General features: G+C 36.4%; 1 long non-coding RNA gene across 2 annotated transcripts in view; it reads right to left on the reverse strand.

Annotated features, from left to right (window-relative positions):
* LOC109250257 (uncharacterized) overlaps positions 1-7,276 on the reverse strand; it is a 129,234-nt gene extending 121,958 nt beyond the window's left edge. Inside the window, exon 1 of one of the 2 annotated variants that reach the window (XR_002072950.2) lies at positions 7,166-7,276. This is a non-coding gene — a long non-coding RNA (uncharacterized LOC109250257). Of the gene's footprint in view, positions 1-1,620; positions 1,699-7,165 lie in introns of those variants that run through there. The other variant, XR_002072951.2, reaches the window with a different exon arrangement.
* Positions 7,277-8,554: the final 1,278 nt, after the last annotated feature.

Below are 8,554 nucleotides of genomic sequence, written 5' to 3' on the forward strand. Positions count from 1 at the left end.
ATTCAAATCTATCCAATGACACACAATACATCTGCCTAGGGAATATTTTAGGGAAGTTTCCTTAGCGCTTAAAGAGTGAAGGGCAATTGACCAAAATGGCAACATAGGAAATGCCTCAGCTCCCTCTTCTCAGAGACAGTGTACAGCTACCCGTGGAACAGTTCCCTTGGAAGCAACCTGTCAGTTGATAGATAAACGGATAAATAAAATGTAGCGTATATATGCACTATGGAATATTATTCATCCTTAAAAAATAAGAAATTCTGTCATTTCTGACAACACAGATGAAACTGGAAACCATTGTTCTAAGTGAAATAAACCAGACAAAGACAAATAGTGCATGGTATCACTTATATGTGGAATCTTAAAAAAAGAGGGAGGGAGGGGGGGCAGGGAAAAAAGAGAGAAAGAAAGAAAGAAAGAAAGAAAGAAAGAAAGAAAGAAAGAAAAGGAGGAAGAGAAAAAAGAGAAGGAGGAAGGGAAGGAGAAAGGAAGGAAGGAAGGGAGGGAGGAAGAAAAAAGTTGAAGTCAGAAAACAGTGGAAGAGTAGTTGCTAGTGGCTAGGAGTGGGGGTAGTAGGGAGAGATCAGTCTAAAAAAGAGCAAACTTTCAGTTATAAGATGAATAAGGTCTGAGGATCTAATGTATAGCATGGTGACTATAGTTCATAATACATACTGTATGACTGAAATTTTCGAAGATAAATGTTCTTACCACCCCCCAAAAAAGCAAACACGTGAGGTGATGGAATCCTTTCATGATGTATATGTACACTTCCATCAAATCATCATGTTGTCTAAATGTCTTACAATTTTATTTGTCAATATTACTTCAATAAAGCTGGCAAAATAGAAAGGAAAGTTAATTATTTTTTCCTGCTACTTGACATCGATGTGGGGGAGGTTGTGATGGCTGGAATTACTGAGCCATTTTGAGATAATGAGGAAAACAGCCAGTTAAGGGTGACAGAGCAGGAAGACAGAAAGAAGCTGTGTCCTTAATAACATTTATTATACCTCTGAATTGAACAACCCTGAAACCACCAACTTCCAGATTCCTTATTATATGAAATGATAAATCCCACGTATGTTTGAGTAGATGAATTCAATTGGGATTTTCTGTTGTTCACTATTAAAAGCGTCCTAATTGAGAGAGGTAGGTTACTTCTTCATGCTTCCCCAAGTCCACTGTATACCCCCCTGTATAGTCTTAGAATGAAGAGCAAGTTCAGTGAACCCTTGCATTCCTAGTGTCCATTCCAATGCCTAATGCACAGTAGGTCTATGGTTTATGGAATGATTACTTCACTCTACCTCCTTCTCCCACTTCAAGGTGATCTCACAGCATCTCTCATTAATATGTCCATGGTGCAGTATAGCATGCTGGTGAAAAAAAAATATGGTTTTGAGTGTCCAGCTCAAAATTCATACAAGTGTATGTCTACGCATTTGAATCTCATATATGATCTTTCCTAGCAGAAAAACTTGGTAGGTGTATTACTTTTTGATATATTTGACTCTGAATAAAGCAGTGCCCAAACCCATATAATTCTGATTTCAAGGGAACATATTATTCACAAAACAGGAAGTGTAGCAGTAAGATGAATGGCTAGATCTGTACCTCAGTGATCCAGGTTTTTTTTCTATTGTTTCCACTCTCCTGTCTTCAGCAGAGCCTTCCCTGTGGCAGGCACTGTTCTGGGTACTCAGGACATATTAGTGAAATAGACATAAAACCTCTGCTCTTGTGGAGCTTACACTGTTGCCAGGGAGTGAAGCTATAAGAATGAACACAATAGTGATGTATGATAACATATATTAACAAGGAATATAATAATGCATAACACATATAAACCTTGAATATAATAACAGGAAATTATATAGTATGCTAAAAATGATGCATTCTATGGGAAAAAAATAGAGCAGGGTAAGAGGAATTGGTATTGGGGTGTTGGATGGGAGATGGCGTGAGGGCTTTGTCTTCACATTCATTCATCTTGTAGTATCAAGATGCTGATAGCAGATCTAGGTCTTACACCCTCACAACACTCAAAGCCCAGAAGATAGAACATCAGTTTTTGTTTGTTTGCTTTTTTTTAAAAAGTGAGAAACTCTTCCTACCAGTCATGCAGCAAAAGTAGACCTTATAGTTCTTTTGGAGATATGTGTTCAAGTTCACTTCTCAGTCAATCCCAAGGGAGATGGAAGGAATATGCTGGAATGAGACCACTCAGTTTTTAGTCCTGGAGCTGGAGAAGGACCCAACATCTCCAGGTGTTTTCATGCTTGGAAAAAAACCTGATGTTCTTTGGCAAGGAATAAGTTCATGGACACGAGGAGTGACGACTGGGTATTTAACCAAAAACACCCTCCCCAGCAAATTATCTACTAAAGCCTTAGGTTCCTTTTCTTCAAGATAGAGATAATAATAGCATCGATTTAATTGGGTTGTTGAGAGAATCAAGGAGATGATGTGTACAAAGTGCTCACTAAAGAAAGGACCCAGCATATTTTGATCATTTAATAAATAGTGGTTATTGTCATGTTCATCATTACTGTTATTATTAACAACCATCACAACACTCATCTAGTACTTTAAGATGTATGTGCATTTCTATGCATTACTATAAAAGGGGAAATTATAGGACTAAGTGGCATGTTAAGTACATATAATGGTCCTTTGTGATAAAATCTCAGATCTGCACATTAACCTCACAGCTGTAACACTATGAATTAAACCGGGTCCCTTAACACGTAAACAGCTTTTTTGGAAAACATTCACAGCTAGATTCTCCTGGTGTTTCTATTGCTCTCGTTAGGAGTACTTTGTGTATCTTTGGAAGTCTCCAAGGATGTTTTTCATGCTACACTTTAAAATCAACAAGAGCACAATTAAGTTATTGTTGCTTCCTTGGAAATTACATGACATAGATCATTTTTCTTCTAAGTAATAACTATAGCATGTAAATATACAATCACATTTCATCTGGCACATTTAAAATACAAAGAAATATACTGAAAATTTAGATTTTCCAAAGGAATTAGTCTGACATTGTAGTGCCACCTTGACAATTACTAAAATTATAGGATAATTTTGCTATTATTTGTTTTCCTTCAGAGCTGTGGAACTTTTACTTTAGTGATTCTAGAGAGTTTTCAATGTGTCAGATTCTTAAAGCATTCTTAAAGTGTATAATTATAAATTAAAAAGTTATACACAGAAATAGATGAGTGTGAAGAAATTCTATAGATTTATCTTATATTAATCATGAACTTGGATCAGAAGCCTTCTAAAAGCAACAATAGGAGAAATAGCTCATGTTTACTGATCACCTACTCTGTACACATTATTTTACATTCATGTTTTTTATTTTATTCCTACAGCAACACTTTGAGGTAAACATTGTATTCTTTATTGTATGAGGAACTTCAACTTAAAGAATCTAAGTAAGATGCCAAGAAGACACAAAGAATAAATGGGGAAGATGGGTTTTATCTGCAGATCTCGACAATCAGATTTGTACCTTATATACTAGAAGGCCATCCACACAGATTTAGTCCAAAAATGGTATGTTTTAGCAAATAGAGGTTTCCAACTGGGTACTTGTTTTCTTCTTGTTATGTAAAATGTTTAAGATCTTTTTATATAGTGGCCTGATTTGTTAATATTTTGATTCTTTAAGAAACTTAATGTTTCAAAGTTGTAATAATAGAAACTTAACTTCCTTTTTGACCTGACACCATTACTCATGACAGCTTTCTTTAGTGTGAAATGCTTCACCAGTATATTTCGCCTATAAATCCTGTCAAGGTCAATGATAGATTTCTTCCTTTTTAAGTCATTCCTATCACATAATTTACATGGTTCCTCTCAACATGGCTAGGAAAGCATTTTATCCAGAACTGTTAAAAGCTGAACTGAGGCACATTAAAACTTTCAACAGTTTAGTTGAGCATTCATTGATGCAAATCAGGCAGTGACAATGCAAGCGGTTGGGAGTGATTCACTGACGGGAACTAGGGAAGAGATTATTGTAGAGAAGACAAGGGAGCAGAGCAAGGAAGTTATTTCATTGGCTGTAGCTCAAGCAGCTGCCTTACTTGGGAAAGCCCAGTTGGCTGTATGTGATTGGTTGTTCTTAAGTTTCATTTTCTCAGATACCAGTGCACTGAGCCTGGCTTAGGTTTCAGTGTCCTCGGGTAGGTTACCAAGGCATCAGAGCCACCTCAGTCTATTGGCCTCTGTGTTGCATTATTTTAACCCAACACACTTCTAAGCAACATAAGCAACACACAAGTCAAGAAGTCTCAAGAAAAATGAAAAGATATTTTGAACAGATTAAAAATAAAACAGAAATTTGTGGGATACAATAAAGGCAGTAGTGATTTGAAGGAAATTTATAGCACTGAATGTATGTATGAGAAGAGGAAAGATCTAAAAACATTAATCTAATCTTCTCTACCTTAGGAAGCTAGAGAAAGAACAGCAAACAAAAGTTCAAGCAAGCAAGCAGAAGAAAGGAAATAAGAATTTTAAAAGTGCAGCATGAATCAATGAAATTGAAAACAAGGAAACAATACAGAAAAATCAATGAAACCCAAAGCTGGTGCTTTGGAAAGATCTATACAATTGATCGATCTCTTGTCAGATTTAAAAAGAAAAAAGAGAGAGGACACAAATTATCTGCTGTTATCTTGTCATCCTTGTTAGGCTTTCAAACTCCATCTCATCTGTCATTACTACCTCCTCCAAGAGAGCCCTCGACCTAGCTCCTGCCTCCCTAACTTGGATAATTAACTACCGTAGAGAGAGTAGAGTCTCTATATTTTGTATTCTTTTTTTATTTCCCCAGCGCTAGCATAGTATGGTAGGTCCCTAATTGAATAAATGAAAACCACCAGTTACAGATTTCTTACTTCATGCCACGTGTAAATAAATACAGCCTGTAGAATCTTCCTGCGTAGATCCCTTTTGCCTAGGTAAAGTTCTCCCACTGTGTATCCTTTTTTCACACTGTGCTGCTCTGTAGTACCTTTCATGGCCGCAACTTAACACACATGGGAACTGTGATCTGGTGGAAGGATATCTCCCCTCAGTATTCTATATGCCTAACAGAAGACTGGTCTTTTTTACTCATGAGTGTATTCCAGAGCCTAGGACAGTGCCTAGCACATAGTGAGATCTCAACACATATTTCTGGAATGAGTAAATAAAAGAAGAAAGGAAGAGATAGAGGTAGGGAAAAAGGGAGGGGGGTAAGGAGGAGGAAGGAGAGGGGGAAGAATGGAGAACAGTGTAAGAAGAGTTTGGTCATGTAGGTGGGCCAGGAAAAAAGACTGTGGGCTTTCTTTTTTTACTTCATCCTGCTGACAAATCATACCAACTATCTTCTGTGACCACTATATGGAGCCAATAAGAAATTTTAGGTGAGAAGCAATATAATTTAGGAAATAATACAAAGGATGATTGTGGGGGAGGCGAGGTAAGAGCTGAGGACAAACAGCAAATCATAGCCAATGAAAGAAATGATAGAAGCAAAAATCAAAGCAGTAGTTGTATAAAAGCTGTGAAGAGCTGGTGTTTAGAGGGTAAAAGCAACAGGACTTGAAAACAATACTATCGTGTGCATTCTGTATCTAGTAGAATCAATTGGCCATCTGACGTTTAGAGACTGAGCAGAACAGCAGCATCACAAAATAAAAAGTCACTGATAAGTGAAGTACTCTCTGTTCCTAGTAACACTACGAGTCAGAATTCAGTAACAGTTTGATATTCTGAAAGGCATCATCATGCAGGCAACCCCAACACCAAGGCACACGTTCTCAAGAGATTGTGCAGAAGACTGCAGAGGAGAGCTTTTGCAGCATTAAAAATAATGCAGAACTTGCTCAACACAGGAAAAAACCCCAGCTGATATCAAAGTCCCCAGTGTGCCCCATGGCGGGCATTTTATGTACAGAGACGATTCCGTGGTCTTAGTTATTATCTTCACTGATGTGATCTGATGGAATCTAATTTTAAAGATGAAAATTGTTGCTTTTGGAGAATTACTTATAGCTTTACTTCTTTAGAAAGATAAGGATAAGTTTAAATCAGGATTGAACACTGGCATGTTTGGAGAAGAAAAAATATTTTATAAAATCATGACCTGCAGAGTAGAACATGCAGTAATTCTAGCTTTAAAAAGTTACATTGAGAATTTCATTCATATTTACCTATAGCACTTGCTATTTTGCACAATATTTTTTTATTGTGCAAGTAATATTAAATATAGTCTTTAGAGAAATGAAATTAAGTATAATGAGTACTTGACTAGATTGTGGTTCATAGTATATACTCTTTATATTGGCCTAGAGTAGAGTATGTATCTTCATGTTTGAAAGAATATGGAGTTTTTGTGTTTTTTTTTATCCCCCCAAATTAACTTAATGATTTGGAGAAATGTTCTATACTATGTAGGATGACATTTATTATGGATGTGTAAGAAATAAATTCAGTATATGTATTTATAATTTACTAAATCAATTATAATTCGAATTACATTGTTGTTTTCTACCTTCAAATAGGATTGATTTTAAATGGGTTTTTGCATTTATTATTTACATTCTGATCAACACTGTGTTCATTTCCTTGCTGCAAGACCAAAATCCATCCTCCGGTTCTGGTCAGACTCCATTTTCAATTCCCTGGGCAAACTTTGACTTCAGATATGTTGCAAGACAAAATGTGCCAATTTATGCTTAGTGTCCTATTGTTTTCTTCTCACTGCACAATACTCAGTATGGGAAAGCCCTTGCTATCCTCCTTGCAGACAATCTTTTCTTAACATAATTTAATATTTGAGTTCTAGAGTAATAATTCTACAGTAACCCGTTAAAGCAAATGATGAATTATTTCACTCACCCTCTTGTAACAGTCTGGTAGCATTCAATAAAAAGACATGATAAAAATAAGACACTTTCAACCACTATGTGTTAAGAACTATACTGACAGGTTCTAAACAAATCCATCTAGCAACTACTATATGTAGAAAGTTGCCAGTAATGGAAACCCAGTGGCAAAACAAACAAACAAACAAAACAAAACAAAACAAAACAAAACAAAACAAAACCAACCAGGGAAATCGAAGCTATCCCCTAAGTTCTTCTGGAGCTTTGCTACTTACCTATCAGTCAATCTCCCTCTGCAGCCCCACCTTTGAAATCAGGCAGGCTATGGTTGCCTTGATAAGGAGAATGGGACAGAATTGGAAACTCTGAGGCGAGGTCATAGTAAGTTTCAGACTTTCACCTGGCTCCCCCAGTCTTTAGATGTGCTCCGTTGGACCAACCCACGTGCCGTGAACAAGTCTGGGCCACTCAGTGAGGCTTCTTACAGGAATTCTAATTGACAGCATCAGCTAAGGTCTCAGCCAGCAGCCTGTACTATCTGCCAGATGTGTGTGCGACTGAGCCAACAGCTGCTCTGTTTTCCAGCCTTCAAGACTTCGATCTGGGACTTCAGACTTCATGGAGCAGAGGCAAGCCATCCCCATGGCCCCGACTGAATGTCTGACAACCAAATCTGTGAGCGTAATAAATGGTTGCTTAAGAGACGAAATTCCACAATCATAGAAATGGAAAAGCTAGTGAGATCTGCATGTTAAGTTTCATGGTATGGCAACATAATAATAGATGAATATCATATAATATTTTATGCAACTTTTCTCAGAATTTGCCAACGATCTTGTGAAAATTATGATTTCAAGTATAAAATAGATGCTGAAGCTATATAGAGAACTATATGCTTAAGTTATCGTCCATATTAGCAAAATCTGGAAAGACTTATCACTTAAAATTACTACTATGCTTGATAAAACAATTGGCTTATATCTGAATAATAACTTCAGGCTTACAATAACAGAGATAATGCTACGTGGAGGAAATTATTTTACATTACTGTTTCCCTGTGTGCAAACACATACTTTCTTCTTCTTTTTTTCTCTAAAGAATGGCAATTTTGATGAGAACTAACTACTTACTAAAAACAAAGCTTGCTTATTACTTACTATGTCCTCAAGTCCTAGAGCAAATCAGAAGAAAGCAATCCCTTTGAAGCACTTTTTGTTGAGAACTTATATGAAAATTCCTCTCAAATAAAACTCTTCGGGAATTATCAAATTAAAATTATAGAACCATGAGAGTTTTCAGTTACGTCAGTATTAGTCCATTTTCATTATTTCTGTAATGTTGTTAAACAATTATGAAATATACTAAAATATGCATTCATATAACTTATGGTGATATGACTGAATTTCAAGTTCAATAACTACCAACAAGACCATAATTATGTATGAATGAATTTTACATTCTAGATCTGTAATTTTTACAATTCCACCTGCTATATTAGGATACTATCTGACATATTTCGGGCATTTCCCTCCTAGATTTACACTGATAATATAATAATAACACAAAAAAATGAACCGTGATTAGCTATGCCGATAGCACTAGAAGCAACGGGAGTGAAAATGGCACTTGGAGTATATTGCTAGGTATGCATGACAGGTGTTTGG

This window comes from Panthera pardus, unplaced genomic scaffold (genome assembly GCF_024362965.1).
Source record: "Panthera pardus isolate Hobbes unplaced genomic scaffold, ASM2436296v1 HiC_scaffold_7, whole genome shotgun sequence".
Classification (NCBI taxonomy): domain Eukaryota; kingdom Metazoa; phylum Chordata; class Mammalia; order Carnivora; family Felidae; genus Panthera; species Panthera pardus.